The following is a 10,456-nucleotide window of genomic DNA, read 5'->3' as shown; positions in this document are numbered from 1 at the left end:
AGCTGGTCATTGGTAGTGCTTTCTAGCACAGGTACCTCCTGCCTAGTAACCGTGGTTCAGCACCGTCAGCTGTTCCTCGGTAGTGCCATTGGCTCTTGTAGCTTTTGCTACCCATCTGGGTTCCAGCACCGTCAGCTGCTTCTCGGCAGTGTCTTTGGCACGGGTGCTCCCTGTTGCCCAGCCTGTTTTCAGCACGCCTGCTGTTTCCGGGTAGTGTCAAGGTCACTATGCCACCAATCCGTTGTCCTGTCGTCTTGCGGCCGGGTTAGCCGACTCTACGGTGCCTGCAGTTTAGGTGACTCCTATATGGGCTGCGGGAACTGGCACTGAAGGCTGGATCCGTAGTGCCAATCGGACATGGACCCCCTGTAGGACTGTGGGTTTCGGTAACTGTGGCCGGCTTGCGGCCTGGCTGCTTTGCTTTCGGTGGGTACCTTCTGCTACCCACCCGGGTTCCAGCACTGTCAGCTGGTTCTCGCCAGAGCCTTTGGCCTAGGTGCCTCCATCTCGGTATCCGAAGGTCCAGCACCGTCAGCTGGTCCTTGGTAGTGCTTTCTAGCACAGGTACCTCCTGCCTAGTAACCGTGGTCCAGCACCGTCAGCTGTTCCTCGGTAGTGCCATTGGCTCTTGTAGCTTTTGCTACCCATCTGGGTTCCAGCACCGTCAGCTGGTTCTCGGCAGTGTCTTTGGCACGGGTACTCCCTGTTGACCAGCCTGTTTTCAGCACGCCTGCTGTTTCCGTGTAGTGTCAAGGTCACTATGCCACCAATCCGTTGTCTTGTTGTCTTGCGGTCGGGTTAGTCGACTCTACGGTGCATGCAGTTTAGGTGACTCCTATGTGGGCTGCGGGAACTGGCACTGAAGGCTGGATCCGTACTGCCAATCGGACATGGACCCCCTGTAGGACTGTGGGTTTCGGTAACTGCGGCCGGCTTGCGGCCTGGCTACTTTGCTTTGGATGGGTACCTTCTGCTACCCATCCGGTTTCCAGTACTGCCAGATGGTTCTCGCCAGAGCCTTTGGCCTAGGTGCCTCCATCTCGGTATCCGAGGTCCAGCAACGTCAGCTGGTCGTTGGTAGTGCTTTTTAGCACAGGTACCTTCTGCTTAGTAACCGTGGTCCAGCACCGTCAGTTGGTCCTCGGTAGTGCCATTGGCTCTTGTTCCTTCTGCTGCCACTACGGGTTCCAATACTGTCAGCTGGTTCTCGCCAGTTTCTCAGCCTTCTTGTACCTTCTGCTACATTTCCAAGATCCAGCTTTTTTAAATTGTCTTTGTTAATCCTTATTGATCTCCATGACGATGACCCTGATGACGACGACCCTGAAGACCACACCAAAGAAGACCAGAAATATGACCCAAAATAATATGATGAACTGGACAAAGAACATGAAGACAACCACCAAGATACAGAACAAAAGACAGAATAACAAGAAGCAGAAGAAGCAAAAGCAGAAGAACAGAAAGCAGAAGAATATTAAGCATAAGACTAAAAATCAGCATAGAAGATATCAAGAATTATAAGCAGAAGAAGACTAAGCAGTAAATGGGGGTGAGTCCGTTCCTCCTCGTGGTGCCCCTGGATAATGCCTGCTACTGCAGGCCAAACTGAACGCAGACAAATCCTGTTGAAAATCTTTTGTGACAGGCAGAAAGTAAGGTATAATCTTATAACTTTTATAGATAAGTACTACAGGAATGCCTGTCACCATAAGAAAATGAAGAAGAAGAATAGGAAGAAGATGAAGACATAGCATATGAAAATTAATAATAGCTGAACAAGAAAAATATGAAGAATGGAAAAAAAAATGGGAAGAAGGTGAAGAAGAAGAAGATGAATAAGGTGAAGAAAAAGTTGATGAAAAAAATGCTACTGCTATGGATCATGAAGGAGAAAGTGTGGGAGAAGTACAAAAGAAGGTGAAGAGCATAGAAGTTGTGAAACATACATATCTGACAAAATATAAAAAAGTTAACATAGTCAATATCTTTTTAACTCCGAACGTCTTGAAAAAAAAAAAAAAGGAATTAATGCTATGCCATGTGATTTGAATAAACCTCTATGCCTTTAATGTCTCCTCCACCTCCCACAATACATTCTACATGATTCTTATTTGTTTTCAATTATGTAGAATAAGCCAACAAGGAAATAAAGGGCTCTTTTTTTAATTCCGATACCGGAAGTCCCATTGACTTGAATGGGACTTTCGGTATCGGAATCGGCGATACCCGATATTTTTTTCGTATCAGGCGATACCATCCGATACGATATTTTCGGGTATCGAATGGTATCGCTCAACACTAGCAGTGACATGACAAGAATCCATATAACTAATCATATGCTAAATAATTGAAAGTCAAATTTATGTATAAGATAGCCAAGATGATTGTCTATAAAATGATGGTAGTCTCACCTTCGAAACAGTAGTGGATGGAGAGATATGAGGTCTGCAAGTCAAAAGTTCCAAACATTGTTACCCTTTTGCTCAGCAGTGTATTTTGTTTCCTTGGTCCAATTGCATCACCATATACATTATTTATCTACCTGTGTGCTGGCTGTCCTTCATCTGTCCCTCTTATCATTTGTGAAATGCGGGTTGGAGTGTGAGGTGGAGGACACACAGCACACATCTGGAGACCTTTCACCTGTATTAACTCATCAATCATATCTACCCTCGCGGGCAGGGTCCCCTCTCCTTATGTACTTGTGTGTCCCTTGTCTTACACATGTTTACTATACTTGTCTATATTTCCCCTTTTCACATGTAAAGCGCCATGGAATGAATGGCGCTATATAACTGCATAATAATAATAATTTATTCATACATCTTATCATCGTGTGTAGATTAACTATATTATACTACCTATGTTGGCATAATCAAATTTACTTTGTTTCCTTTAGTCATTTTAGTTATACCCTATATGAATATTTATGCACCATGCCTTAGAGATATATAAGTATGTATATACCTTATATATTTAATTTTTCAGTGCTTTTACTACCAAGTGCACTATGTACTTTACTACTATTTTTTACATTATTATATTGAGCTATATGTTGCTGACATATGCGCTATGCATATTAAAGCAATGTATCTATAAATTAACTTGGTTTATTCCTTTTAGTGGTATAATGAATGCATGCACTGTAGATGTTATTATTTATCGACATCCAAATATTATTACTAATTTATAATGCCCTATATCTTAACTTCACAAGTACTGATATATTTTTATTACTGTCACCCTTACTTTTGTGCTGGGTCCCTCTACTTCCCATTATTTTAATCTGTCTTGATTTGTGTTTTTAAATTGTCTTGTCCCAGCATTTTGCTGTTATCAAATGTGCATACTTAATAATTTTTTGCTAATTGGTCCTTTCTGGTGTTTGTTGGTGTAATTATATATCTGTGTTCCAGTGGATCATTTGATTGTTTTATTTATCTACATATCACCCTTTTTAGGAGTTAATTATCTGCTTTATTTAGCCATAATGATTTTATAAATGTCCTATTTTCTTTATGTAGTTTTATTTTTCAGGACTTTGTCTCAGTTTATGGCATTAAGATCGTCCATTTTTTGTAGCCACTCTGCTAATTCTCTTATTAAGAGAAAACTTTTATTTTTTGATAAAGTGACCCCTTTCCTGTACATACGATATTCTGTTCAGTTTATTGGTTAAATTTAGGTCTAGATTCATTCCACCATGTTGTTTCGTCGTACCCCAGTTGTGACAGGTACCGTAATTTACTATTATTGACAAAACATTTTTCAGGCTTCTGCTCCCCAATTAATATTAGTGTAAGTAATAGCCCCCATAATTATTACTCCTCCTTCAGTGAGTCTTTTTTCTGCTTCTTTCATTATATTTGAAGACTAAAATAAAAATTAAAATACCCTATTAGTATTTTATTATTCTTTATCACTCCCTTTATTTCCACTGATAGGGACCCTACATTTCCCTTTGCTTCACATATATTGTTACACAAGATTGGTTTTAAAGATGATTTAACATATAAGCAAACCCCTAACCCTTGCTTTATTATTCCTAATCAAACAGTTACTCTGTAACTTTTTCAGCCCAGTCATACTGTAGCTATCACCCATCCATATCTTCATTTTCCCCATTGTATCATAATTAGTGTTGAGCATTCCGTTACTGCAAATATCAGGTATCGGTCGATATTCGCTGTATCGGAATTCCGATACCGAGTACCGATATTTTACAATATAGCATACCAGAATTGGAAGTTCCCATAATGCAATGAGCCAGTGTTGTGGCTGTAATTGACTGCTGAAATGATGTCATCATGATGCGCGGTCTGTGCAGGCCTGCCGGGGGTCTGTGCGGGCTTGCCGGGGGTCTGTGCGGGCCTGCCGGGGGTCTGTGCGGGCCTGCCGGGGGTCTGTATGGCCCTGCCGGGGATCTGTACGGGCCTGCCGGGGGTCTGTGCGGGCTGCTGGGAGTCTGTGCGGGCCTGCCGGGGGTCTGTACGGGCCTGCCGGGGGTCTGTGCGGGCTGCCGGGGGTCTGTGCGGACCTGCCGGGGGTTGTGTGTGTGTGCAGGTATCGTCCGATGGGACTACAAGTCCCATCGGGCTATGCCTGCTACAATGACAGTGATTGACACATTAGCCAATGATGGGACAGTAGTAGTCCCATCATCCGGCTATTGTGTTGAATGTAAAAAAAAAACCATACATATTACATACATACTACATACATACTACATATATACAACATTCATACAACATACATACATACAACATACAAACTACATATATACTACATTCATACAACATACATACATACTACATACATACTACATATATACTACATTCATACAACATACATACATACTACATACATGCTACATATATACTACATTCATACAACATACATACTACATATATACTACATTCATATAACATACATACATACATACTACATATATACTACATTCAAACAACATACATACATACATGCTACATACATACTACATACAATACATTCATACATTCATACAATACATACATATAGACATACAGTACATATAACATAGAGTACATACTCACCATCACTTGTCACTTTGATCCCCGAAGCCAGTGTCATCTTTAAAAAATATTAAAATAACAAACAAGCGATATACTCCCTGATCCGCAGAAATCCACAAGTGTCCCATGACGATCTCCTGCAGTGCATCACTGAGAGGTTACTATAGTTCACTGGACTCACTTTATGGCAAAAGCTGCGTGGGAACTTTCTCACACAGCAAAGCCAAAAGTGAGACTAGGGACTATTTTTTTTACAGTGGCGGAGGAATACAGTGCGGAAGGATACCTACCTCCCGTCATTGTATTCCTGGGGCCCCTAGAGAGCGGTGGCATCAGCTGATGCTGCTGTTCTCCATGGGAGATCGTCGTGGGACACTCGTGGATTTCTGCGGATCAGGGAATATATCGGTTGTTTGTTATTTTAATATTTTTTAAAGATGACACTGGCTTCAGGCATCAAAGTGACAAGTGATGGTGAGTATGTACTCTATGTTATATGTACTTTACGTCTATATGTATGTATTGTATTAATGTATGAATGTATTGTATGTAGTATGTATGTTGTATGTCTGTAGCATGTTTTATGTATGTTGTATGTATGTTATATGTATGTAGTATGTACTATGTATGTATGTTGTATGAATGTAGTATATATGTAGTATGTATGTTGCATGAATGTAGTATATATGTAGTATGTATGTAGTATGTATGTAATGTATGTTGTATGAATGTAGTATGTATGTATGTTGTATGTATGTTGTATGAATGTAGTATAGATGAAGTATGTATGTAGTATGTATGCTGTATGAATGTAGTATATATGTAGTATATATGTAGTATGTATGTAGTATGCATGTATGTTGTATGAATGTAGTATATATGAAGTATGTATGTAGTATGTATGTATGTTGTATGAATGTAGTATATATGAAGTATGTATATAGTATGTATGTATGTTGTATGAATGTAGTATATACAGTTGTGGCCAAAAGTATTGACACCCCTGCAATTCTGTCAGATAATACTAAGTTTCTTCCTGAAAATGATTGCAAACACAAATTCTTTGGTATTATTATCTTCATTTAATTTGTATTAAATGAAAAAACACAAAAGAGAATGAAGCAAAGAGCAAAACATTGATCATTTCACACAAAACTCCAAAAATGGGCCAGACAAAAATATTGGCACCCTCAGCCTAATACTAGGTTGCACAACCTTTAGCCAAAATAACTGCGACCAACCGCTTCCAGTAAACATCAATGAGTTTCTTACAATGCTGTGCTGGAATTTTAGACCATTCTTCTTTGGCAAACTGCTCCAGGTCCCTGATATTTGAAGGATGCCTTCTCCAAACTGCCATTTTTAGATCTCTCCGCAGGTGTTCTATGGGATTCAGGTCTGGACTCATTGCTGGCCACCTTAGAAGTCTCCAGTGCTTTCTCTCAAACCATTTTCTAGTGCTTTTTGAAGTGTGTTTTGGGTCATTGTCCTAGACCCATGACCTCTGAGGGAGACCCAGCTTTCTCACACTGGGCCCTATATTATGCTGCAAAATTAGTTGGTAGTCTTCAGACTTCATAATGCCATGCACACGGTCAAGCAGTCCAGTGCCAGAGGCAGCAAAGCAACCCCAAAACATCAGGGACTCCGCCATGTTTGACTGTAGGGACCGTGTTCTTTTCTTTGAATGCCTCTTTTTTTCTCCTGTAAATTCTATGTTGATGCCTTTGCCCAAAAAGCTCTACTTTTGTCTCATCTGACCAGAGAATATTCTTCCAAAACGTTTTAGGCTTTTTCAGGTAAGTTTTGGCAAACTGCAGCCTGGCTTTTTTATGTCTCGGGGTAAGAAGTGGGGTCTTCCTGGGTCTCCTACCAAACAGTCCCTTTTCATTCAGACGCCAATGGATAGTACGGGTTGACACTGTTGTATCCTTGGACTGCAGGGCAGCTTGAACTTGTTTGGATGTTAGTCGAGGTTCTTTATCCAACATCCGCACAATCTTTCGTTGAAATCTCTTGTCAATTTTTCTTTTCCGTCCACATCTAGGGAGGTTAGCCACAGTGCCATGGGCTTTAAACTTCTTGATGACACTGTGCACGGTAGACACAGGAACATTCTGGTCTTTGAAGATGGACTTGTAGCCTTGGGATTGCTCATGCTTTCTCACAATTTGGTTTCTCAAGTCCTCAGACAGTTCTTTGATCTTCTTTCTTTTCTCCATGCTCAATGTGGTACACACAAGGACACAGGACAGAGGTTGAGTCAACTTTAATCCATGTCAACTGGCTGCAAGTGTGATTTAGTTATTGCCAACACCTGTTAGGTGCCACAGGTAAGTCACAGGTGCTGTTAATTACACAAATTAGGGAAGCATCACATAATTTTTCGAACAGTGCCAAGACTTTTGTCCACCCTCTTTTTTATGTTTGGTGTGGAAATATATCCAATTTGACTTTAGGACAATTCTTATGGTGTTTTTTCATTTAAGACAAATTAAATGAAGATAATAATACCAAAGAATTTGTGTTTGCAATCATTTTCAGGAAGAAACTGAGTATTATCTGACAGAATTGCAGGGGTGTCAATACTTTTGGCCACAACTGTATGTAGTATGTATGTATGTATGTTGTATGAATGTAGTATATATGAAGTATGTATGTAGTATGTATGTTGTATGAATGTAGTATATATGAAGTATGTATGTAGTATGTATGTAAAAACCAGGACCCTCGGAACAGCTCACCCAAACCCAACCTGACCAGAAAACCAATCACAACAACCTGACAAAAGCCGGAATCAGGAAGATGGTAGACGAAGGCCAGGAGAGGTACGTAAGTGACTGGAAGAACGACATCATCAGCTCACAGAAACTGACCATGTACCAGAGTCTACAGAGAGACTACAGACTGGCTCCATACCTGGAGAAACTCCAGGACCCCAAAGACCGCAAGATCCTGAGCCGGTATAGACTCAGTGCCCACAGTCTGGCCATCGAATCCGGCCGACACAGGCAGAGCCACAAGCCCAGGGAGGAAAGACTGTGCCAACACTGTGACCAGGAGGCCCTGGAGGATGAGACCCACTTCCTGCTACACTGCTCCAAGTACTCAGCAGTGAGGGACACTCACTTCAGGAGACTCTCACATCTCTTCCCGGATTTCACCACCATGAAGGAGGAAGAGAAAACATACATCCTGCTGGGGGAAGAAGAGAGAGCAGTGGAGATAGCAGCGCAATATGTGAACGAATGCCATAGACTGCGAGAAAGAGAACTCTGATATGCCATGGACTTCTATGGCACCCACCCTGGATATGCCCCAATCCTCCATCCACCTTCCCTATGCCATGGACTTCTATAGCCTCATCCTGGATCTGCCCCCATGCCGCCATCCACCTTCCCTATGCCATGGACTTCTATAGCCCCAACCTGGATCTGCCCCATCCACCTTTCCTACAGCCCCTTCCCAACATCCCTACAGTCCCTATCCCTATTCCCTTCTGTACACCTGCTTTGGCAAAACTAATGTGTATTTAGTCCTGCCAATAAAGCTTCTTTGAATCTTGAATCTTGAATCTTGTATGTTGTATGAATGTAGTATATATGAAGTATGTATGTAGTATGTATGTATGTTGTATGAATGTAGTATATATGAAGTATGTATGTAGTATGTATGTATGTTGTATGAATGTAGTATGTATGTTGTATGAATGTAGTATATATGAAGTATGTATGTAGTATGTATGTTGTATGAATGTAGTATATATGAAGTATGTATGTAGTATGTATGTATGTTGTATGAATGTAGTATATATGAAGTATGTATGTAGTATGTATGTATGTTGTATGAATGTAGTATATATGAAGTATGTATGTAGTATGTATGTATGTTGTATGAATGTAGTATATATGAAGTATGTATGTAGTATGTATGTATGTTGTATGAATGTAGTATATATGTAGTATGTATGTATGTTGTATGTATGTTGTATGAATGTAGTATATATGAAGTATGTATGTAGTATGTATGTATGTATGTTGCATGTATGTTGTATGTATGTTGTATGAATGTAGTATATATGAAGTATGTATGTAGTATGTATGTATGTTGTATGAATGTAGTATATATGTAGTATATATGTAGTATGTATGTAGTATGCATGTATGTTGTATGAATGTAGTATATATGAAGTATGTATGTAGTATGTATGTATGTTGTATGAATGTAGCATATATGTAGTATGTATGTATGTTGTATGAATGTAGTATATATGAAGTATGTATGTAGTATGTATGGTGTATGAATGTAGTATATATGAAGTATGTATGTAGTATGTAGTATGTATGTATGTTGTATGAATGTAATATATACAGTGGGGCAAAAAAGTATTTAGTCAGTCAGCAATAGTGCAAGTTCCACCACTTAAAAAGATGAGAGGCGTCTGTAATTTACATCATAGGTAGACCTCAACTATGGGAGACAAACTGATAAAAAAAAATCCAGAAAATCACATTGTCTGGTTTTTTTTCATTTTATTTGCATATTATGGTGGAAAATAAGTATTTGGTCAGAAACAAAATTTCATCTCAATACTTTGTGATATATCCTTTGTTGGCAATGACAGAGGTCAAACGTTTTCTGTAAGTCTTCACAAGGTTGCCACACACTGTTGTTGGTATGTTGGCCCATTCCTCCATGCAGATCTCCTCTAGAGCAGTGATGTTTTTGGCTTTTCGCTTGGCAACACGGACTTTCAACTCCCTCTAAAGGTTTTCTATAGGGTTGAGATCTGGAGACTGGCTAGGCCACTCCAGGACCTTGAAATGCTTCTTACGAAGCCACTCCTTCGTTGCCCTGGCGGTGTGCTTTGGATCATTGTCATGTTGAAAGACCCAGCCACGTTTCATCATCAATGCCCTTGCTGATGGAAGGCGGTTTGCACTCAAAATCTCACGATACATGGCCCCATTCATTCTTTCATGTACCCAGATCAGTCGTCCTGGCCCCTTTGCAGAGAAACAGCCCCAAAGCATGATGTTTCCACCACCATGCTTTACAGTAGGTATGGTGTTTGATGGATGCAACTCAGTATTCTTTTTCCTCCAAACACGACAAGTTGTGTTTCTACCAAACAGTTCCAGTTTGGTTTCATCAGACCATGGGACATTCTCCCAAAACTCCTCTGGATCATCCAAATGCTCTCTAGCAAACTTCAGACGGGCCCGGACATGTACAGGCTTAAGCAGTGGGACACGTCTGGCACTGCAGGATCTGAGTCCATGGTGGCGTAGTGTGTTACTTATGGTAGGCCTTGTTACATTGGTCCCAGCTCTCTGCAGTTCATTCACTAGGTCCCCCCGCGTGGTTCTGGGATTTTTGCTCACCGTTCTTGTGATCATTCT

This window comes from Dendrobates tinctorius, unplaced genomic scaffold (assembly GCF_039654945.1).
Source record: "Dendrobates tinctorius isolate UK_male_01 unplaced genomic scaffold, ASM3965494v1 ptg000005l, whole genome shotgun sequence".
In the NCBI taxonomy this organism is placed as follows: Eukaryota; Metazoa; Chordata; class Amphibia; order Anura; family Dendrobatidae; genus Dendrobates; species Dendrobates tinctorius.
The sequence above is the reverse complement of the archived record's forward strand: the minus strand, read 5'-3'. Positions refer to the sequence as shown.